This window comes from Erinaceus europaeus, chromosome 21 (assembly GCF_950295315.1).
Source record: "Erinaceus europaeus chromosome 21, mEriEur2.1, whole genome shotgun sequence".
In the NCBI taxonomy this organism is placed as follows: domain Eukaryota; kingdom Metazoa; phylum Chordata; class Mammalia; order Eulipotyphla; family Erinaceidae; genus Erinaceus; species Erinaceus europaeus.
In genome coordinates this window covers 889,546-913,776 of record NC_080182.1, presented here as the reverse complement: position 1 = coordinate 913,776, position 24,231 = coordinate 889,546, and the positions used below count along the sequence as shown (strand labels likewise).

The window sequence follows — 24,231 nt, the reverse complement described above, 5'->3', positions numbered from 1 at the left end:
GAACAGACTGGATTCAGCAGCTGCCCCTTAACCCCTGCCCTTCAATGACTGCACAGACCACATCCCGAAGAGTTTCTTTAGCCCACAGCCTCTCACACGGGATTATTTTTCACAATTTATTTATTATTTTTAATTAATTTATTTTTATTGAGGGGTTAATGATTTACTGTATAGTCTTTAACACACAGGTACAGCCTTTCATATCCCTTTGACTGGTGTCTAGGTGACATCAAAGACCCAGTGTCCTTTCATTCTATCCCTCTCCCTCCTACCCCAGAGTCCTTTACTTTGGTGCAATGTCACACCCAGTCCAAGTTTTACCTTATGTTTTCTTTCTTCTTTTTTTTAGAGACGTTCCTTCACTCTCCTTTTCATTAATCTCTATTTATTTGTTTATTATTGAATAGAGACTGAAATTGGGGAGGAGAGGGCAAGAGACAGAGAGATACCTGCAGCCTTGCTTCACTGGTTGTGGTCCCCCTGCAGGTGGGGACCAGGGGCTTGAACCAGGTGCACTACTGCCTGGCCCCATTGTATTTTCTTTTTTTACCAGAGCACTTTTCAACTCTGGTCTACGGAGGTGCTGAGGATTAAACCTGAGACTTTGGAGCCTCAGGCATGAAAGTCTCTTTGCATAAGCAGTATGCTATCTACTTGTGCCCTATTTCCCCTTACTGGCCTTTGCTCTTATGTTCTAGCTCTAAGTGAGGTTATTCTTTCTCTCTCTGGCTTGTCTCACTCAGCATGATAACTTCAAGTTCTGACCACACTATTACCTCAATATTTTTGACAGCTGCATAGTATTCCACTATGTATATGTACCATAACTTCCTTAGCCATTCACCCGTCGTATTACAAACTGTGCTGCTATGAACATTGGTGTGCATAGGTCTTTTTGAATAGGTGTTGTTGGTTTCCCTGAGTAAATCCTTAGGAGAGCCAAATGGAACTAATATATAAGATGTGCTAAACATCTATTGTACTAAGTCTTGAAATGTTAATGTCTACTCGCTACTAAAATTTGCATGAACCTAATAATGATCTCAGGAAAATAGCTATTGTACCAGGAAGACACAATTCTCTGGTCCCACCACTCCGTACTGGAAAGGAGGACACTCCCCAGCCTGACTAGACCTGCACAGCATTCAGGAATAGCATATTCCTGAGGGTGCAGAATCAGCAAAGGGACACTGAGTCTTTTCAAGTAGAGAAATCTGCTAGCTATGAGTGAGAAAGCTCTCTCATCTCTTCCAAACAGCATGTAGACATTTCTTCTGCAGATATTTTAACACACTGCAAGTAGTCAGAGGAGAAAATTCCAGAACAAGGACTGGCACGACTGGTTGAGTTAATATGGAATCATGTGCAAGGACCCAGGTTCAAGCCCCGGTCCCCACTTGCAGGGGGAAGCTCCACAGGTGGTGAAGTAGTTCTGCAGGTCCCTCTCTCTCTTTCTTCCTCTCTCTCTCCCCTTTGCTTTTATCTCTCTCTCTCTCTCTCTCTCTCTCTCTCTCTATATATATATATATATATATATATATATATATATATATAAATTCCAGAACATAAAACATTCTGAAACCAAACATAGCATAGTTAATAAATACTTAGGCCTTCTGAAAAGCCACCACTACCTTTAGATAACTGAATATTGATTGATTACAAGTCTATTTTGTAATCAAATCAAATCAAAAGGCTTAATTTTATAAATGACAAAATCCAGTCACCAGCCTCCTTGGGGCAACTATGGGATATAACTCAGAACATGACTATGAGGATGAGGAGCTCTAGAAACAAGAAGACTTGAGTGTCATTTATTTTTATTTCAGAAAAATTACTATTTATGAGGAAGAAAGTTTCACATGAGTCAGAGAGAGAGAGAGAATGGACTTGTAAAACCAATCACTAACGCTGCACTTAGAGGCTAGGGTGGCACACCTGACTGAGTGCACATTACAGTGCTCAAAGACTTGGGTTTGAAACTCTGGCTCCCCACCTGCATGGTGAATGCTTCACAAGTGGTGAAGCAGGGCTACAGGTATCTCTCTGTCTCTCTACCTTCCTCTCCCATCTCAATTTCTCTGTCTCAATCCAACAATAAATAAATCAATAAATAATTTTTTAAAATACTGTGATTCGAGGCAAACTGTTTTGTTCCTCTGTGCCTCAGTTGCTCCAGCTAGAAAATGAGAATTATCGTGCCATCATTCTTTAACACCACTGTGTGGTTGTGAAGTTTCAGTGAAACAAAAGTGAAAGAACCATGGTAATTGGGGAGAAGCAGTATAGGCATTTACACCTTTCTAACTCTTTTACATAATCAGGTTTTGGTTAGGGGAAATTAATCTTCACTCAAGATCTGTACTGGCTCACTTAATAAGGGTTTGCTGGGCTCCTCCTCTATGTGTCAGATGATGGGCTGTGTGTTAGCGATGCAATGAAATATTGATGCTCAGAGGCTGTAGGTGGGGTTGGGTGGGAGGAAGGGTGAGCTGAGCTAGAGGAAAGTGTGATTGATGCTGTGCTATGTGCCCATCTGCTCCTTAATGTCATCATAAAACCCATTTTCCCACTGACATTTCCTTAGAAAAAATGCCTGGGGTGAAGAGAGCACCTTGCCCACGTTCACATCGCCATTTGGGGTAGAGGGTTCACATCCAACAGCTGACTGACTTAAACCTAAAAGGCACGGCCCCTTACTGAAACTGGGACACTTCTAAAAGGTGGTTCTGCTTCAGAATCCTCCAGAAAGTTGGCCGACACTGGGACTGTATCACAGCTCAGCTTCTCCCTCTGAACAACCCTGCTTCCTTCCCTTGCTCTCCACAAGTGCTGATCCCAGATAACTCCTATTTTTATTTTTTTAATTTCTTTATTGGGGAATTAATGTTTTACATTTAACAATAAATACAATAGTTTCTACATGCATAACATTTGCCAGTTTTCCATATAACAAGACAACCCCCACTAGGTCCTCTGTCATCCTTTTTGGACCTGTGTTCCACCCACCCACCCACCCCAGAGTCTTTTACTTTGGTGCGATACGCCAATTCCAGTTCAGGTTCTGCTTGTGTTTTCTCTTCTGATCTTGTTTTTCAACTTCTGCCTGAGAGTGAGATCATCCCATATTTATCCTTCTGTTTCTGACTTATTTCACTTAACATGAATTTTTCAAGGTCCATCCAAGATCAACTGAAAATGGTAAAGTCACAGTTTTTTACAGCTGAGTAGTATTCCATTGTGTATATACACCACAACTTGCTCAGCCACTCATCTGTAGTTCGACACCTGGGTTGCTTACAGGTTGCTATTACAAATTGTGCTGCCAAGAACATATGTGTACACAGATCTTTATGGATGGGTGTGTTGGGCTCCTTAGGATCTATCCCCAGGAGAGGAATTGCAGGGTCATAGGGTAGGTCCATTTCTAGCCTTCTGAGAGTTCTCCAGACTGTTTTCCACAGAGGTTGGACCCATTGACATTCCCACCAGCGGTGCAGGAGGGTTCCTTTGACCCCACACCCTCTCCAGCATTTGCTGCTGTTACCTTTTCTGATGTATGACATTCTCATAGGAGTGAAGTGGTATCTCACTGTTGTCTTTATTTGCATTTCTCTGACAATCAGAGACTTGGAACATTTTTTTCATGTGTTTCTCAGCCTTTTGGATCTCTTCTGTGGTGAATATTCTGTCCATGTCCTCTCCCCATTTTTGGATGGGGTTATTTGTTTTCTTGTTGTTGAGTTTGGCAAGCTCTCTATATATTCTGGTTATTAGCCTCTTGTCTGATGTATGGCATGTAAAGATCTTCTCCCATTCTGTGAGGGGTCTCTTGGTTTGGGTAGTGGTTTCTTTTGCTGTGCAGAATCTCTTTGATTTGATGTATTCCATAGGTTTATACTTGCCTTAGTCTTCTCTGTAGTTGGATTCGTTTCATTGAAGATGTCTTTAAAATGTATGCGGAAAAGAGTTCTGCCAATATTTTCCTCTAAGTATCTGATAGTTTCTGGTCTAACATCCAAGTCCTTGATCCACTTGGAATTTTACTTTTGTATTTGGTGAAATACAGTGGTTCAGTTTCATTCTTCTGCATGTTTCAACCCATTGTTTCCAACACCATTTGTTGAAGAGACTCTGCTTTCCCCATTTAATAATCTGCGCACCTTTGTCAAAGATTAGATGTCCATAGGTGTGGAGGCTTAGTTCTGGGCTCTCAATTCTATTCCACTGGTCAGTGTCTATTCATGTTCCAGTACCAAGCAGTTTTGATGACAGTGTGTAATACAGTTTGAGATCTGGGAGTGTGATGCTTCCCCAAAGAACTCTTAATAAACCTGCATTTCTCTGTAAATAAACCTCAGTATTCTTTTTTTCAGCATCTACATCCATGATGGTTAACTGTATACATAAACTTGGCTAGACTACAGTACCTTGGCTTTGATCAAACCAGCCTAAATTTCCCCGTAAAAATATATTCTGAAAGTGCTTAACTCTTAATTTGGTAGACTTTGAGTAAAGTATATCATCTTCCAGAATGTGGGTACGCCTTGTCCAACCAGTCATATATTTTCAGGGAGAGGACTGAGGTCCCAAAGGAAGAAAAAATGCATCCTCCAGACTTGAGCAACACAAACTCTTATCTGGATCACCACATAGGAAAGAGAGAGAGAGAGAGAGAGAGAGAGAGAGATGTGGATTGTTCCATTCCTCTGTAAATACAACTTCTCATGTTTCTAGGATAATACCAAGCTCTTATAATGTAATGATCTGAGTTAACACTAGGACTGATGTCATAGATATATGGTCTCTGCAGTCACACTAGGTCCAAAACACATACACTATGCCTGAGTTATAATTTTTTTCTCTTTTCTTTTTCTGTCTTTCTTTTTTTTTTTTTTTTTTTTTTGCCTCCAGGATTATTACTGGGGCTCGGTGCCTGCACTACAAATCCACTGCTCCTGAAGGCTATTTTTCCCCTTTTGTTGCCCTTATTGTTCATCATTGTTATTATTGCTTATTATTGTTATTATTGCTTATTATTGTTATTATTGTTCATCATTGTTATTATTGTTCATCATTGCCCTTATTGTTCATCATTGTTATTGTCGTCATTGCTGTCATTGTTGGATAGAACAGAGAGAAATCGAGAGAGGATGGGAAGACAGAGAGGGGGAGAGAAAGATAGATACTTGCAGACCTGCTCCACCACCCCTGAAGTGACCCCCTGCAGGTGGGAAGCTGGGGGCTCGAACCAGGATCCTTATGCCCGGTCCTTGCACCTTGTGCCATGTGTGCTTAACCTGGTGAAATACAGCCTGGCCCCCCTATGTCTGAGTTATATACTCTGCTATCACCATCTTCAAAGTGTGGACAACTTTATCTCTAATCTTGTCTTTCTCAAGTGATGCCCACTTGGACAGTAGAGCGTATGTGTGAGCAGGTGACAGGTGTGATATTCATGTTCACTGTTTCTTGCCACCCTGTTCTTGTGTAGACTTCATGATACTCTGAAGCCCAAGGGTCCCAGTGGGCTTAGCATGCAATGAAGTTGGAAAGTGAGTCCAAGAAGTGTTGGGAGTGGGCTCACCTGTTGAGGGAGAGAGGTACCATCCAGAAATAGGAGCGGTTACAGGTGTGGGTGGAATGCTGAGGGAGAAGGTACCACTCAGAACATAGTTGTGGTTACAGCTGCAGGCAAGGCTGTGGCTTTAAAGGGGTTAACCTTTGGGGGGCTTGCTCTCTTTTCTGGGATTACCATGTGAGTAAAATGAAAGTTAGTCTCATATCTATCTATCTATCTCTCTCCTCTCCTCTCCTCTCCTCTCCTCTCCTCTCCTCTCCTCTCCTCTCCTCCCTTCCCCTCCCCTCCCTTCCCCTCTCCTCTCCTCTCCTTTCCTCTCCTCTCCTCTCCCTCACTCATGTTTTGTCTTCAATAAAATGTTTAATTTACCTGAATAATCATGCTCTTTCCTCAATTCATTGTAGAGATTATGCGTGACGGGCCCTTAGGATGTGGGGGACAGATGCCCTGTCACCCCTTTTGGACCCTTATGATGTAGGGGGGTACAGATACCCCCTCACCCCTTTTCCCTTTAACAATCTGGTAGAATGTATGCTTTCTTTTATGAGAACTCGTGGGTTCAAGTCTCAGCAGCACATGGGAGCACCTTAAACAGCACTGAGAGAGTCCCAAGGGTGAGGTGGTGCTGTGGTATTTCCCCTTTCTGTCTCTGTCTCTCTCTAGATGAAGGGAAAATGGATGTGGGAGGCAGCTCAAGACCCTGAGCTCCTTCTCTGGTGCAATATAAAAGAAAACAAACAAACAAGATTACTTCTACAACTGAGTAAGCAGAAGGGGGAAAGGACAGGTGACAGGTGCAAGAGGCCACACTTAAAATTCTAACAAGAAACTTGCTTCAGGCATAGAAGAATGCAACCGCATTCTAACAAGCACATGTGCCAAAGAAAGACCACTGGGTTCTTTGTGAAATGAGTACATTTCACTTTCATATGTGAGTCAATCATTCACACCGAAAATGATGACACAGAGGAAAGGAAAGTACACAGCAACCCAAAGTTCCTTTGCTTTTCAGTCCTTCCAAATTCATCAGAAAGTTCGAGAGGGAGTTGTTAGAATGTACACTTACGGGGGTCGGGCGGTGGCGCAGTGGGTTAAGCGCACGTGGCACAAAGCGCAGGGACCGGTGTAAGGATCCCGGTTCAAGCCCCCGGCTCCCCACCTGCAGGGGAGTCACTTCACAGGCAGTGAAGCAGGTCTGCAGGTGTCTGTCTTTCTCTCCCCCTCTCTGTCTTCCCCTCCTCTCTCCATTTCTCTCTGTCCTATCCAACAACAAAGCAACGTCAACAATGGCAATGATAACCGCAACGAGGCTGCAACAACTAGGGCAACGAAAAGGGGGAAAAATGGCCTCCAGGAGCGGTGGATTCATGGTGCAGGCACTGAGCCCAGCAATAACCCTGGAGGGAAAAAAAAAAAAAAAAGAATGTACACTTACCATGATGGCAGAGGAGGACCTCGTTATGTGTAAAACTGAGAAATGTTACACATGTACAAACTACTGTATTTTACCATTGACTGTAAACTTCAATAAAGAAAAAAAAAGTAAACTTAACAAGAAATGAAATGGGAGGGCAGGATGGTAGTACACCTGGTAAAACATACATGTTCCCATGCTCAAGGACCTGGGTTCAAGCCCCCAGTCCCCACTTATAAGAGAGGAAGCTTCAGGAATGGTGAAGCACTGCTGCAGGTTTCTCTCTGTCTCCCTCTCTACCTTCTTTCTCCTTCCCTCTCAATTTCTCTTTGTCTCTATCTAAAATGAATAAATTAAATATTTGAAAAAATAATTTGCTATTATTTACAAAAATAAATAAAATGGGGCCTGCAAGATAGCTTACCTGTGTCTATTTTGTTCTGGGCATGACCCAGGTTCAAGCCCAGAAACCACCACACCGAAGGAAGGTTCAGTGTCATTGTTTCCCTCGTTCTATTTATCTCTGTCTCTCTATCTGGAGAAGTTGGCCTAGAACTCTGAAGCCCCAACAATAACAAAGGAGAAAAAAAGAAATGTAAAATGTTGAGTTAGCTTTGTGCAAATTTCCTACTGGCTGGTATAAACAAAATACAGGTGCATGTACAAGCCACAAAATATGAATCCTACAGTTTTGGTGATCTGAACAGATGAGGAAAGTATTCTTGTAGAAAACTGACTTGGGGGACCAGGCAGAGGCACACCTGTTTAAGCACACACATCAGTGTCCAAGGACTGAGGTTCAAGGCCCTGGTCTCCACCTGCAGGGGGGAAGTTTCAGGAGTGATGAAGCAGGGCTGTTGGTGGCTCTCTGTCTCTCTCCCTCTCTCTCCCTCTCCTCTCAATTTCTCTTCATCTCTATTCAGTAATAAGTACATAAATAAAAGTATTAAAAAGAAAAATGATTCTGTACAATATAGAAGTCAATGGTAAAAAAATGATTCTGTACAATATAGAAGTCAATGGTAAAAAGAAAAATGATTCTGTACAATATAGAAGTCAATGGTAAAACTCATGTGAACTAGCAATTTTAATTTTTTTTTTTTTGGTGGGGGGAGTTGCAAGATGGCTCAATCTAGTAGAGTACAAATGTACATGTCTAGGCTCCAGAGAACTCAGGTTCAACCTTTAGCTCCACTTTATGTCAGACCTGTGTAGTATTTTTTCTCTCTCTATTTCTCTCTCTCTCTCTCACTCTCGCTCTCTCTTTCTCTCCTTCCTCTCCTTTTACCCTTTCTTGATCATAAATAAATGAATCTTTCAAAAATAAATAATTTTTCTTTACTCATTAAAGAGCAAAGAGCAAAGAGCAGACAAGTCAAGCTCCTACAGAAGAAAATGAACAACTTCCTATTGTTGTGGCTCAGGACGTTCATGACATTTTCCCCTGCTTCTGCAACATGGAGGCCCACGTTTTAATTTCCCACTAAATTTGGCTTTGCAAATTACACAGCCAACTCTGACTAGCAGTATGTCTCTGAGTAAGTAGACTTGGGAGTTGAGGAAATCTGAATCCTGGGAGACTGTAGGAAAGAGATCATAGCATGAAGCTGATGATGAGAATCGACAGGTGAAGAGAAACCAATATGAGGGTGGAGGTGGGAGTCAAACAGGAATATTCAGGAGAAGACAGGTAGTAGAAAGATCTTTAGCCCCTGATTTGATTTTTAGAGTATCGCACACATAGTTTTTGTTGATATTGTCCTGAGTCCTACACTTTCTTATAAATATTTTTTATTTGATGGGACAGATAAATTGAGGTGGAAGGGCGAGTGAGAGGAAGAGAGATACACGGAGGTTCTTGCAGCACTGTTTCACAGCTTATGAAGCTTCTCGTCTGCAGGTAGAAACCAAGGATTTGAGCTCAGGTCCTTGCACATGGTGGGGTGTGTGCTCAACCAGGTGTGCCAATGCCCAGTCCCAGTCTCACACTTTCTAACCGCCTGGCCAGTGACTTCTCTTTCACTCGGGACATTTCCTGGTAGCTACTCTCTGCCCTAATCCAGCTTTCTAGCCCTATTCTCAACTCTGACTGACTACATCTTCCCAGACAATTTTTTTAGTCCACTGCATATAAGTTATCAAGCTCAAACAAAAATTACTAAAATCTTGAAAAATAAGATCAGAAGAGAAACTACTAAGCAGAACCTGGACTGGAGCTGGCGTATTGCACCAAAGCAAAAGACTCTGGGGTGGATGGAGGGAGAGTACAGGTCCTGGAAAAGGATGACAGAAGACCTAGTGGGGGGTTTAAACTAAAAAAAAAAAATTAAAAAACACATAAAAAAATTGCTAAAATCATGGGCCCATAGGAATATACCTAAAATAGACTTTTTAGATTCTTTCCACCCTAAGATCCCTGTTCTCATGTGCTCTGTTCCTACTTTTTGGTTGCTGTTTATTGTTTGTCTTCCTTTATGTCTTGCTGACTTTCAGTCATCAAGTTGCAGACATTACTATGATTCCATCCTTAACTCCCTGGGCAGATAACCTCAACAATATGTCCTGGAACCTCACCTCTCCAGAGCCCTGCCTCACTAGGGAAAGATAGAAATAGGCTGGAGGTATTGGATTGACCTACCAACATCCATGTTCAGCAGAGAAGCAATTACAGAAGCTAGAACTCCAACATATGCACCCCCCAAAAAAGAATGCTTGTCCATACTCCCAGAGGGGGGAGAAATATTCAGGGAGGATGACCATGGGGCTCTCAACTCTAATTCCATCAAGACCCCAAGACTAAGAGTGAGAAGAAGAAAAAAGAGGGACATTTGGAAATAGCAGTAGGTGTAGGTGCGACTTAGACAGGAAGGGAAGGTAGGACCATAGGGGGAAAATGGGCAAATCTATAGATAGATAGATAGATAGATAGATAGATAGATAGATAGCTATAGAAGTAATAGTCAACCCATATCGGTTATCTTCAGAGCACTATTGCAGTTTCCAATGGAGGGAATGGGGACACAGAACTCTGGTGGTGAGAATGGTGTGAAATTATACCCCTGTTGTCTCTTAATTTTGTAAATCAACGTTGTCACCAATTTAAGAAAAAAAAAAAAAGCGACAGTCCTAAGTGTCACACAGAGCACCACACACTGGTCAGCAACCCCAGATACCTCTCAACACTTTTGCTCACTGCATCTTGGTAGCAGAGTAGTCATGAAAAACACAGCACAGTCAAGAAAGTACACACGATGAAATCACATTTCCTACATGGAGAAGAGACAGGGTCACTTCTCATCTCAGCCCAGTGGCCTTGATCTGATGGCTTCACAATAGTTCGTAAGCCAAAAACCATTTTGAATCACACACTATGAGCACATGAAAGTTATTCTCTCTTTTTTTTTTTTTTGCCTCCCAGGTTATTGCTGAGGTTCGGTGCCTGCAGTATGAATTCACTGCTCCTGGAGGCTATTTTTCCCACTTTGTTGCCCTTGTTGCGCTGGTGGTAGTTGTTATTGTCATTGTTTTCATAGATGTTGTTGTTGGATAGGGCAGAGAGAAATCAAGAGAGGAGGAGAAGACAGAGAGGTGGAGAGAAAGACAGACACCTGCAGACCTGCTTCACCACTTGCCAAGTGACCTCCCTGCAGGTGGAGAGCTGGGGGCTCAAACTGGGATCCTTACGCCAGCCGCTGCACTTTGCGCCATGTGTGCTTAACCCGTTGCGCTGCTGCCCAGCTCCCGACATGCAAGTTATTCTGCACCAATCATGCATCAATAGGGGCCAGGTGGTGGTGCACCTGTTCGATAGAGGGCACATGTTACCATGTATAAAGACTCAGGTTCAAACCCCTGGTCCCCACCTGCAGGGACAGGGGAGGGAAGCTTCACAAGTGGTAAAGCCATGCTGTAGGTGTGTCATTCTTTCTCCCTGCCCCTTCCTCCCTTCTCAATTTATCTCTGTCTCTATCAAAAAGGGGAAAAAAATAAGGCTTTCTTTAATCTGGGACTTCTGAGGATTCACTACACTATTTTGTCTCCTTTTGCATGTGTTTAAAATAGGTTGGAATAAAGACTTAAAAAAAGAAACACCGCTGTCTTTTTGATACGACATAATCATGGTTGTGGGACAAGGTGTGCCTGGAGGTGGCACCATATGACACATGGTAAAAAAATGAGTGGTTCAATGTTCATACACATATGCACATATAAACTGGGCTACTCCTAACATGACCCTCATTCTTTGCCCTCTGCACCCTCTGCCCTTTGCAGTGGGGCAATAAGCAGATGTCCATCACCACTAGCAGCAAATTTCCCTGCAGAGCCTGATTCCCACAAGAACAGACAACCCAAGAAAAAGCAGTGCAGGGTGTGTAATCTGATTGCTCAATCAGCTGCAATCTGCACCCAGGTAGCCCTGGCTGATTTAAAGGAAGGCAGGGGCTGAGCTAGTAATCAGACCTGGTTCTTCACCCCACTCCAAAGTACCTAATCCACAACCTTGGGCAAGTCACTTCCCCCTTGCTGCATTTTGTTCTCTTTTCTGTGAAATGAGAGATGTTTCTAGATTGTAACCATGGCCTCTTTCAGCTTGATATTAAGAATCTCTCCTTCTCTCAGCTATATCTCTGCAGATTAATACTACGTGGGGCAGAATTCATCAAGGCCTTTTTAGTGTGGGCACCAGACTGTGACTGATGAGGGTGGCCAGGAAGGGTGTTCTGACAGAGGCGGCTCTCATCTGGGTTGCCAAGTTCACTGTTGAAGTTGGCATCTGCCTCGTGCTGGGGTTTGGCTTAATGGGAAGAATATGAACCCTGTTTGTGATTCTTCAGCAAATGAGAACTTTCTAGAGAGAGTGGGGATTTCTCAGGGCTGAAGTGGATAATACACAGATAGATCTTACTCAAAGCTGGACATGGGGACCTTAAAATCAGGAAGAGTTATTCAATCCACCCCCTCAGCTTTGTGTTTTTGTAGTTTTTCTATTGCGCCTATGATCTTTGTCATTCTATCTACCTACCTTTCTTTCCTTTTTCCTTCAGTCTCTATCTTTCTTACACACACACACACACACACACACACACACACACACACACACACACACACCTGTCTTTCTGCAAAGCATCTATGCTTCCATGCCTTATGGTGGGAAAAGATATAGTTTAAAGACTCAGCATGGAGCCTGGAGGTGGCACCTCTGGTTAAGCACAGGAAGCACAAGGATATGGGCTTGAGTCCCCCGTTCCCTACCTGCTTCTCAGTGAAGCAGGTCTGCAAGTCTCTCTCTGTCTCCCTCTCTTCTCTCAACTTCTCTCTGTCCTATCCAATAAAATGGGGGGAAATGGCTGCCAGGAGCAGTACATTCGTAGTGCCAACATAGAGCTATAACCCTGGAGGCAAAAAACAACACACACACACAAACAAAGACTCAGCACAATCTCCCATTCCACCACCAAGCACCATCCCAATTAGTCTCTCCTTTGAAATGCCAGGTTCCCAGGTGGGCATCTCCACTAGAGCCAGATTAGGGGAGGTGGATCCCTAGTACCAACAGCTACATGGAACACAGAGCAGGGCCCTTTAGGACACAGAACTGCTCATTCTGGGGCTAGGGCAAGGAGGAGTACTTCAGAAGGGAGTAAGAAATTGTTTTTCCAAACTTCTTGAACTTTATCCCATTCTTAGAATCTTTTCTTTTCAGGTATTACCAACCCACCAGCAACACACACACACAGACTTGTGGCAAAGCCAAAAGATTCCAGTGTGTGTTTTTTTCCCAGGTGGAAAAAATGAGGTTCCAGTAGCTTCCCTACTGCCACCCTCCCACTGCATCTACCCTCCCACTGACCCCTATTCTGGTGGCCCTGGATCACCTGACTTTGGCCCCTTAGGCCCCCTCCCCCATCCTACCTCACTTTCACATTTGCTCCCATCAGCTCAGTCACCATCTGCTAAAGATACATCCACAGAGCCTTTGCATTAGGAATGACAAAACAGCACAGAACTGTGCCTCCCACACAGACATGACCGTGTCCAGGCGCTCTGTGGAGTGGCTGGGATATGAGGTGGGGCGATGCCAGCACGTCTTTAAGAGGCTCGTGACTGTCATCTCAGAAGCCAGCCCTTCTCCCACACAGACATGACCGTGTCCAGGCGCTCTGTGGAGTGGCTGGGATATGAGGTGGGGTGATGCCAGCAGGTCTTTAAGAGGCTCGTGACTGTCATCTCAGAAGCCAGTCCTTCTCCCACCAGCAGGTCTTTAAGAGGCTCATGACTGCCATCTCAGAAGCCAGCCCTTCTCCCACACAGACATGACCATGTCCAGGCGCTCTGTGGAGTGGCTGGGATATGAGGTGGGGCGATGCCAGCAGGTCTTTAAGAGGCTCGTGACTGTCATCTCAGAAGCCAGCCCTTCTCCCACCAGGCATCTTCCAGAACAGCTGTGGTCACCTCTCCCACCCCAAACCATCTGCTCACTGATATGCAGGCCGGTCAGCAGCAAAGCTGCCACTCTTGAGACTTGGGAACCTTGCTTTTTTATTTTTATGTAGTATCAGGAAATGAATTGAGGGTCTCACTCATGTCTGATACCACTGAGCAGCCTCCCAAACCCGACTTTTCATTCTACATACTTGAAGGGAAGGGAGAGAGAGAGAGAGAGAGAGAGAGAGAGAGAGAAGGGCAAAAAACAAAGCACCATTCCAACATGCAGGCAATGCCCCTTGGAGCTGTTTGTGGTACTGTCATGTGGTGCTGGATGGAATCAAACCAAGGGTCTCAGACATGGTGTGGTGTCACTCTACTTACAGAATTGCCCAGCCACTAATCACATGTCTTAATATTATCGTTTCCATTGCTTTATCTGTAAAGTGTGGGTAAGACACCTGAATCACAGGTGATTGGAAAGGAGAAATATGACAGAAGATGCAAAGCCCAAAGCTCCTTTTCTCTCCTGGTCTCTCTAGCTCCCTGATACCACCCCTGAATCATTCTGTCTTATAATTGGAGTCCCAGTGAGCCTTCATCTCCCTGGCTACTGTCTTCTCTGATTGGGAGAGAATTTCTTTAAAAAGGGAAATGATAGGGTGACTCATAAGACTGTAGATTTGAAATTCAACATGCATTTTATGACAGTGTCCCCAAGCTCATCCAACCTGAACTCACCCCTTCACAAGTGCCCCTCCCTCCCTCCCTCCCTCCCTCTCTCTCTCTCTTTCTCTCTCCTTTTATCTGAATGAAAAGGGGACTTGGAACTGGAAAACCATGCATGTGCAAAGCCTTTATTGCACAAAAGAAAAAGAAAATTAAAAAAACAAACAAAACAGGAGCAGAAGTTTTGTTATTGTTTTGTTCTGTTTTTCTAATGCATGGCTACCATTCTTCATGTGTGTCTGTAGACACAAAAGGTAGAGCTAATTTTCTTAGACCTCAGTTCTGGACTTCCAGCTCCAAATCTGGGCTGTTTGTGGCCTAGGTAAGTCTCCTCATTCTCTTAGCACCCTGTCACCTGCATCCCCCCCCCCACCATCATGAACAGATGATAGTGGACATCATAGATAGTGGACATCATAGTCCACTTGGGTAGGAGACCATCTGGAGCAGAGATGGGCTATCCTAGATGAGGCCAGCCCAGACCTGCCCACAGTCAGCTGCCATACTCATGACTGGCCCCAGCCTACAGCTGAGCACAGAAGCTGGGTGACCAGAAGACACACACAGTCAACCCAGAGACAGACTGCAAAGGTGCATACAGAGTTCTCGATGCCATGTTTGCCTATAAAAACCACAACAAAATAAAACTGAAGGTACTCTTAGTTGGTGGAGTTCTCAAAACTACGACTAATGTAAGAGTGGTTTCTGCAGGTTGGGAAGAAGAATGAGGTTTTGCTAACTTTTTTTTTAATGTTCTTTCAAAGGGCACATGCTCTCAAACAGACTGCAAATTTGTAAAGCCTCCAGCAACCTATTGTTTAAAAGACCCATTAAAAGAGAATGACCATTAACCTCTAAATGGAACTGGGAGTGACTAGATGTGGCTGGGGCTGGGAGGGGGCCAGCCCCTGGTCTTTGTGATAATGTAGTTCCCTTCAGTGTTGCCCAAGGCTGGGGAAATGGCTCAGCAGGGGGGGGTACAGAGCTCCCCTGCCTGAGGCCCTGGGTTTAATCCCTTGAACCACATATGCTGGAGCAGACCTCTGGCCTCTCTTAGTTTATCTCTCAGAAAATAAAATAAAATAACCAATCTGAAACAGGTACTGCCAGCTTTCTAACATGCTTCCTGAGCAACAGTGATTAACTGAGAAATGGGAACACAGGTCCAACAGAATCCTTGCTTGAGATCTGAAAAATGAGAACCAACAAGAGAGGGGCCCTTCCTCGCTGTTGGCAGAAGCAGAGAAAAGTGACTTCTGAGCTGCTTTATCTTCCAGTTTTCTCAAGTCCACCGCAATACAAGAATTGGAGAGAAGAGGAAGAGAGCGCCTTGGGAGTTTCTGGAGTCTATGGGTTCAGTCATTCAGTCTCCCCACGATGCGAGAATATGAACAATCAAACCCTTGCTTCTCCTAAGCCATATTTTATTTTGGTTTAAGTTGGTCTCACATGTGTGCAACCACGAGCATGATGGTGAAATAAACAGTAAGGCAACTTTGAAGAAGATGAAATAAACAAGCACAGAGATAAGTGTTTTGTACGGCATGGCCAGAGACACAGCATTCGGATCCTCTCTGACAAACACAAAAGAATCCTTGCAAGAACCCACTGCCCAGTATGAAGAATTATGTCCAGAAGACATCCTCAAGCTGGTACACACTCTTGTCTGTCTCCATTTTCAAGTTAATAACATGCTACTGTGATGAGCTGGAGAGACAGAATAATGGTTATGCAAAAAGACTTTGGTGCCTGGGCCAGGTGGTAGCACAACAGGTTAAGCGCACATGGTGCAAAGCACAAGAACCCCTGTTGGAGCCCCCGACTGACTCCCCACCTGCAGGGGAGTCGCTTCACAGGTGGTGAAGCAGGTCTGCAGGTGTCTGTCTTTCTCTCCTGTCTTCCCCTCCTCTCTCCATTTCTCTCTGTCCTATCTCATAACAACAACAACAAGGGCAACAAAATGGAAAAGAAGGCCTCCAGGAGCAACAAATTCATAGTGCAAGCTTCGAGGCATTAAAAAAAAAAAGACTTTGGTTCCTTGAAAGACTCTGGCAGGGGTGGGGGTGGGGGTTCAGGTCCTGAAACATGATGGCAGTGGAGGATCTAGAGGAAGTCGAACTGTTACATGCAAAACTGAGAAATGTTACACATGTACAAAATACTGTACTTTACTGCTGACTATAAATCATTAATCCCATGGTCCAGGAGGTGGTGCAGTGGATAGGGCATTGGGCTTTCAAGCATGAGGTCCTGAGTTCAATCCCCGGCAGCACATGTACCAGAGTGATGTCTGGTTCTTTCTCTCTCCTCCTATCTTTCTCAGGAATAAATAAATCCTTTAAAAATAAATAAATAAATCATTAATCCCTCCAATAAAAAAAAAAGACTTAGGTGCCTGAGGCTCCAACATCCCAGGTTCAAGCATGCCAGCAGATCCAGCTTCAATCCTGGCATCACCATATGCCAGAACTAAGTAGTGCTTTGGTCTCTTTCTCGCTCATAAAAATAATAAATAAATATATATATGTAGATATATATCTTAAAGAATACAATACAACCAAGACCATTAATGTCTTCATATTATCTTCTCTAAGCAAAGAGAGACTTCTTTCTAAAAATCATGAGCAGAAGGCAAAGAGAATATTTTACTTGGGGCCTGGTGGCGGTGCACCTGGTTAAGCACACACATTGCAGCGTGCAAAGGCCCAGGTTCAAGCCCCCTGACCCCCGCCTGTAGGAAGAAAGCTTCATGAGTGGTGAAGCAGGGCTGGAGGTGTCTCTCTGTCTCTCTGTCTCCCTTTCCCCTTTCAACTTCTCTGTCTCTGTCCAATAATAAGTAAAAATATTTTAAAAGAAAATATTTATTGCTCTCTTTTTAAAAAATATATATATATATATTTTATTTTCCCTTTTGTTGCCCTTGCTGTTTCTTAAATTGTTGTAGTTATTGTTGTTATTGATGTCATCATCATTGTTAGATAGTACAGAGAGATGGAGGGGGGGAGAAAGACAGACACCTGCAGACCTGCTTCACCGCCTGTGAAGCGACTCCCCTGCAGGTGGGGAGCCGGGGGCTCAAACCAGGAACCTTATGCTGATCCTTGCATTTTGTGCCACGTGCACTTAACCCACTGCACTACCATCCAAACCCTTTCACTCTCCTCACCCCCATCTCATCTCAATAATTTTTAGTATTTATCTTATTTTTAATGATGTAGAGAGACACAGAGAGATCAGAGCACTACTCAACTCTGGCAGTTGATTGTTCTGGGGATCAACTCTGGGACTTCTGGGACTTGGGCAGGAAGGTCATTTATTCTATAGAAGTATTTTATTTTATCATTTATTTTTTTAATATTTATTTATTCCTTTTTGTTGACCTTGTTGCTTTATTGTTGTAGTTATTATTGCTGTTGGATAGGACAGAGAGAAATGAAGAGAGGAGAGGAAGACAGAAAAGGGAAGAGACAGATAGAAATCTGCAGACCTGCTTCACCGCTTGTGAAGCGACTCCCATGCAGGTGGGGAGCCGGGGGCTCGAACCGGGATCCTTGCACTGGTTGTTGAGCTTTGTGCCATGTGCGCTTAACCTGCTGTGCTACTGCCCGACTCATTCTTTATTTTTTATAGGACAGAGAGAAACTGAAAGGAGGAGGGAAGATAGAGAAGGAGAGAAAATGAGGGACAGCTACAGACGCCTTGTGAAGCTCCTCTCCTGCAGGCGGGCACTAGGGGCTTGAGCCCAGGCCCTGCGTATAGTAATATGTGTGCTTAACTAGTTGTGCCACTATCTAGCCCCTGGCATCCAAGTCTTTTGCATAAACACTATACAGTCTCCCAGGCCCACCTACTCACTTACCTCCAGAGCAAAAAAAAAAAAAAAATCAATTAACCAACTGTCACTCTGATGGATGCAGACCTTGTACCTTGTGCATGCTTACGCCTTTTATTTCAAATGCCTCCTACCATGTCCAGCCTTGAAGTTCCCAAATGTATGACAGATCGCTGGAAATGAACCTGCGCCTGAGTCTTCATCTTATTTTCCACTTGCATATTTAGAAAGCATTCAAATGAGAAGCTTGTTCACTCCTTGACTGACACAGTCTCCTGTAAGATGCCTGACCTTCAAGCTGATGGGATTCCTAGCAGAATTTCCTACTTCTCCAACTTGATTAGCATAGAGCACACTCACTTGGTAATCAAGAATCAGACACTCAAAGTCCCACTGGCTAATTGAAGGTGCCGCAGGTGCCACTGCTTTGACATTGCTGAAACTCAAAGACACGGCTGCTCTCAGCTAGGAGGACAGCTGTCAGGCAGGCTTCAATGATGGACATCAACAGTCATCTAGTCCTTTTGCTCTTCCCTTGAACTTGAGCTGGAGCCAGTTACTCATTTTGTTGCTTCAGGCCAGATGGAGGGAGCAGAGCAAAAGACATAGGGATCCCCCTTTAAGCTCCACTGGTAGGATTTTAGACAAATAGCAGCATGAAAACTCACAAGGGTCTGTCAGTTCCAGGAAGATGAACATTCATCAAAACAAAGCTGTGACAGGAAAGAGAGAGAGTACCTGTATAGCAGGCCTGAGAAGGGGGGAGAGGGGAAGAAAAAGAGGAAGGGGGGAGGGAGAGAGAGAGAGAGAGAGAGAGAGAGAGAGAGAGAACCAAGTTTCCCCTTTCAACATCTTCTTCTTCTTCCATTCTCCTCCTCCTCCTCCTCCTCTTCCTCCTTCTCTTCCTCTTCCTCCTCCTCCTTCCTCCTCCTCTTCCTCCCTCCTCCTCCTCCTTCCTCTTTTTCGCCTCCAGGGTTATTGCTGGTTCTACAGATCCTCTGGTCCTGGAAGCTATTTTTTCCTTTTTATTTTTTTCATTTTATTTGATAGGACAGAGAGAAATTGAGGGGAGAGAGAGAGAGTGAGAGAGAGAAACAGAAAGACAGTCACCTGCAGACCTGTTTCACCACGTGTGAGGTGTCCCCTCTGCAGGTGGAGAGCAGGGGGCTCAAACCCAGGTCCTTCTGCATGATGACATGTGCACTTAACCAGGTACACCACCACCCAGCCCCTGATCTTTCAATGTCTTTTTAAAAAATATTTATTTATTTATTCCCTTTTGTTGTCCTTGTTTTTTTTTATTGATGTCATCATTGTTGGATAGGACAGAGAGAAATGGAGAGAGGAGGGGAAGACAGAGGGAAGGAGAGACAGACACCTGCAGACCTGCTTCACTGCCTGTGCAGCAACTTCCCCTGCCTGTGGGGAGCCTGGGGCTTGAACCTGGATCCTTAGGCCGGTCATTGCACTTTGCACCACATGCGCTTAACCCACTGCGCTGCTGCCTGACTCCCCGGTCTTTCAACTTCTATAGTGGGTTCCAGGGATGCTGAGGCAGACCCCAAGGGTATTAATTTTAGCTGTCTCCAGGTGCACACATCTGCATTTTGTGGTCTTAGTCAGGTGCAAGAGGAGATACTGATGCAGATTGCTGACATCTTGGTGTTTGGTCCCTCTTCCAGGCTGTCTGCAAAGTGCAGGGGCAGGAGCTACTTAATAATATCTTCCATACCCTCCAGGAGTTTCTCCCAAACAGCTTGATCAAGGTGAGGAAAATGACATTCTAGGCCCTCAATGTCCAGTGCCCTGAGGTTGCAAGCATATTCTGCTCCCTCTCCATGAATCTGTGGACCCTTAAGAAATCCAAACTGCAGAGACAAGACATGGAGAAGACAGCACCAAAGGTCGTCACATGAATGAACCATGTCACCTATTTCCATCCAGTTAAGCCTCCAAATTACTTCTCTTCCCACCTTATCCCATCAAGAACTGCCCACTGAGTCCAGCAAGGCTATAGAATTTCAAAACATAATAAAAGGTTGCTCTTTCTTTTTTTTTTTACAAGCTATCCTCTTTATTTTGTGATTAATAATGATTCATAAGATTGTAAGATTACAGGATATAATTTCACACTGCACCAACCACCAGAGTTCTGTGCCCCACTCTCTCAACCATAACCACCAGAGCTGTCACAAAGTCTTAGAGACAATCTGGTTTGTTTGTTTGTTTGTTTGTTTGTTTGGCAAGTCCACAGGTCTCAGTTCTCTAGATTCTCCATATCAGGGAAACTTCGGTAGTTGTCTTTCACCTCTTTTTATTTTGCTAAATATAATCACCTCTAGCACCATCCATTTTCTTCCCAAAGGATACAATATCATCTTTACAAACAGCTCTTTGAGGGGCTGGGCAGTAATGCACACCTAGCAGCGTGCACGCATTACAATGCACAAGACCCGAATTCCAGCCCCTGGTTGTCACCTACGGGGGAAAGCTTCACGAGTGGTTCAACAGTGTTGCAGGTGTTTCTCTTTGTCCTTATAATTCCCCCTCCCCTCTCAACTCCTCTCTTTAAAAAAAAAAAAAACTTTTTAAAAATCTTATTTATTATTGGACAGAGACAGAGAGAAACTGACAAGGGATGAGGGGGTGAGAGAAGGGAAGAAACAGAGAGGCATCTACCGCTTGTGAAGCTTTTCCTCCTGCAAGTGGGGACCAGGGACTTGACCCTGGGTCCCTGTGCATTGTAATGTGAGCACTTAACCAGGTGCGCTACCACCTGGCCCCTCAACTCTGCTCTATCTCTATCCAAAATAAATAAATAAATAAATAAAATGGTTTTTTAAGTTGTTCGTTCAAATTACAAGTTCTAGGGTAGCTTGTTAAACAGCAATAGATAACGTAAGGAATGGCTGTTAGATATTCTTTCTTGGCAAGCAATGTGAAGGGGTACAGGGATGAACTCTCTCACCCATTACTAGTGGAAGAATAAATTCAGATTATATGAAAGGGGAAAAAAAAAGAAAGGAAAACAATAAATAGTTTACACCAAATTGAGTTCATGTGGAGATTCCTTTGAGAGACTGAGTTAACATTTGAAATGCACAAGCCCTGCAACTCAGCAATTCCACTTCTCAGTATCTAGTCTGAAAAATGTCATCTACCCATGTACCAAGGAGCAGGTAAAATGTGTTTATTTCAGTACTGTATGAGGAAATGAGCGAATGGCATATCCATCAGTGTAGAACTGGCCGCATGCCTGATACGGAATACTTCATCATTAAGGCAGCTCTGCAGGAACCAACATAAAGCACAGCCCCCATATGTCACTGAAGGAAAAGAACACACTGCACAACAACGCGCTTATAGGAGGAAGCACTGACCGCAAAAATGCACAAGGCAATGCCGTATATTTGCAACTGCCTACATTTCAAAGTGGAGAGAGAGTCTGAGTGAGTCCAGGTCATTCTTCGGACAGAATCAGCTCTTCTGTAATAGCAAACAACTCCAGGATTCCAACACCTTAACACAACAAAAGTTAATTGTATTCACACAACCGTGATGTAAGATATATATGATTCTCCTCCAAATGGCTACCTGGAAATCTGGGTTGCTTCTGTGATGTTCTTGCTATCTGATGCCTGTAGCCTTCAGAGTCTCTGCTCTGGGGGAGACGAAAAGGGAAGCACATTAATTCTTGACTGCCACTGCCTAGAGCTCATGACACATCACTGTTGCTCACAATCCCTTGGATAGAATCAGTTGCATGGGAAAAGTGTAGAAATATTGTTGACTGTAAACACCACCGATCTGATCTGGGGCCCATATTCAGCACAGGAGCCTATGTGACCTCTGCATCCCTATAGGTCCATACTTGCATTCTGTGGTCATGAGTAGGAACATTCTGCGTTGCACCAATTTCAGGACCCATCTTCTTCAGGTGGTAGATAGAGTACGTTATCCAACCCCTCTTCAGAGGATGGAACATTCTTTATCATTGTTGATCCACATTGAGGGCAAGGTCCTATGGAGTCCCCAAAGGGGTCCATTATGTTGTTTCTGATGGAGATAACCAGTGATAATGGAGAGAGGGATTTATTCGAGGTCTAGGCTCATCGTGTTTCTGTGGGAATCCCAGAACTCCCCAACTAGGGCCCCAGATGATGGGGTGGCCTTATAGTGACTAAAGAGTCATCATTAAAGTATGCCAGTCAACTGACCTTATTCCACTTTTGTAGTCCTTACTTTGATACGGTTTGCTTTGGAGTGAGTGAGGGAAGTATAATGGGAAGTAGGTGAGGGGGGTATCGAGGTCTAAGTAGAAACTATTTCATTAGGTACTTAATACACCTTTCCCATATTTGGGAGCTACTCTTTTCCCTGATACAGCTTTCTAGTCCTTTTCCCAGCCATGACATCATCTCCCAAGACAATAATTTGGGCCCACCTGCACATTACATGTCAGGCTCAGGCAAAAACTAATAAAGTCAGGGGCCTTTTGCAATATACCTAAAATAGACCTACTAGCTATTTCCAAAATGGAGACCCCTCCCAATCTTCATCTGCACTATTCCAGCCTTTAGGTTTATGATTATCAACTATTTGTTTGGCTTTATATGATAACTCTTTTTCGGCCACCAGGTTCCAGATGCTACCATGATGCCAACCGGACTTTCCTGGATAGACAACCCCACCAATGTGTCCTGGAGCTCCGCTTCCCCAGAGTGCTGCTCCACTAGGGAAAGACAGAGACAGGCTGGGAGTATGGATCCACCTGTCAACATCCATGTTCAGTGGGGAAGCAATGACAGAAGCCAGACCTTCCACCATCTGCACTCCTCTTACCCTATGGTCTTGTCTGTGTTTCCATTTTATAAATAAATTAAAATTTTAAAAAACCTGTTTATTTCCAACATGCTCTTCCCTAGAGAGAACACTGTACTGCACATATATGTGACATATTGGAAATCTCTCTGTATGTATCACCACTTTATAGTTTCAAACACGCTTTACCTCCATCATCTCAGTTTCAACCAAGTAAAAAAATCACTAGCATAAATAAGCCAGATGCAATTCACCCTGTTTCACAAATAGGAACGTCGAGGTCCTGAGGATCTTGATTGTGGTCTCATGGCTAGAAAAGAGCTGAGACTTTTCAAAATGACTTTCCAGATCCAGCTCTCTGCTTGTTAGAGACATGTCAATCAGCTTCCTGCACTGATACCAAAGTTTCTAAGATGGCCTTGGCTTGGATGAATAAAAGGAACTGAGCCAGGGAATAGATAAGGGGTTTAATGGGAAATGGGAAGAAATGGCTGTTTTGGGTATCTGGGTCAGAAGAATTTTGGGGGAAAAAATTGTATCCCTACCTGTCACCCCAATTAGAGTATGACTCTAAAGAGCACTGAGCCACATTCCTCTCTAGAATCCCAATATCTGGCACTAGACAATTTTTTATTGACTGAATGATTGATTGAATGAATTGCAACAATGACTTCCAAGTCCTCTAGGACAAAATCTTAGCATTTTTCACCTTGAAGAAATCCATATTGAAACTCTTGTTGACCAAATTTCCATTTGCAGGATAGCAAGACAGCCCATCTGGGAGAGCACCTATTTGTCCTATGCATGCAGCCCAGATTTCAGCCTGACTCCAAGTGCCTTGGAGAAAGCTTCAGGGTTATGCTGTGTTTCCTGTCTCTTTCTGTCTGATTCTGTCTCCATCTGAAGAAATAAGCCTGATGTAACAAAGCCCCCGTAGCAATGGCAAAAAAAAAAAAAAAAAAAAAAAAGTCTCCTCCCTTTGCTGCTCAAAATCAGTCCCTCTATCCCAACCCTTTCTCTCCAGGTGGAACAGAAGATGGGCCGGGGTAGAGTGTCTTACAGATGCCTACCGCGAGGAGATGAGAGAGTATAGCTATGTGTCAACAAATAGACTGTAAACCATTAGCCCCTGATAAAATTGGAAAAAAATTAAGGAAAAAAGTTTTGTGCCAAATAATTTCACTCCCGTTGTTGAGGGGAAGTGGACTGGAACGGACCTCCAATCCACTCTCATGAGGGCTCATCATGGAACTCCTTGAGAGAATTACAAGACAGATTCTGTGGTTGGTATACAATTCCAAATGTTCTGATTACAGTTGTGAGGTAGAAATCATGCAGAAGGGAAGTTATAATGCCAGAAAATGGAGCTGGGGAGACAGCATACTAGTTATGCAAAAAATTCCTCAATGGACTTTGTTCTACCACAGC

At 43.8% G+C, this 24,231-nt stretch overlaps 1 protein-coding gene across 1 annotated transcript in view; it reads right to left on the bottom strand.

The window, feature by feature from the left end:
* The window catches only part of CPNE4 (copine 4), a 732,756-nt gene that overhangs the window by 647,648 nt on the left and 60,877 nt on the right, over positions 1-24,231 (bottom strand). The gene's annotated exons all lie outside the window — the stretch shown is intronic.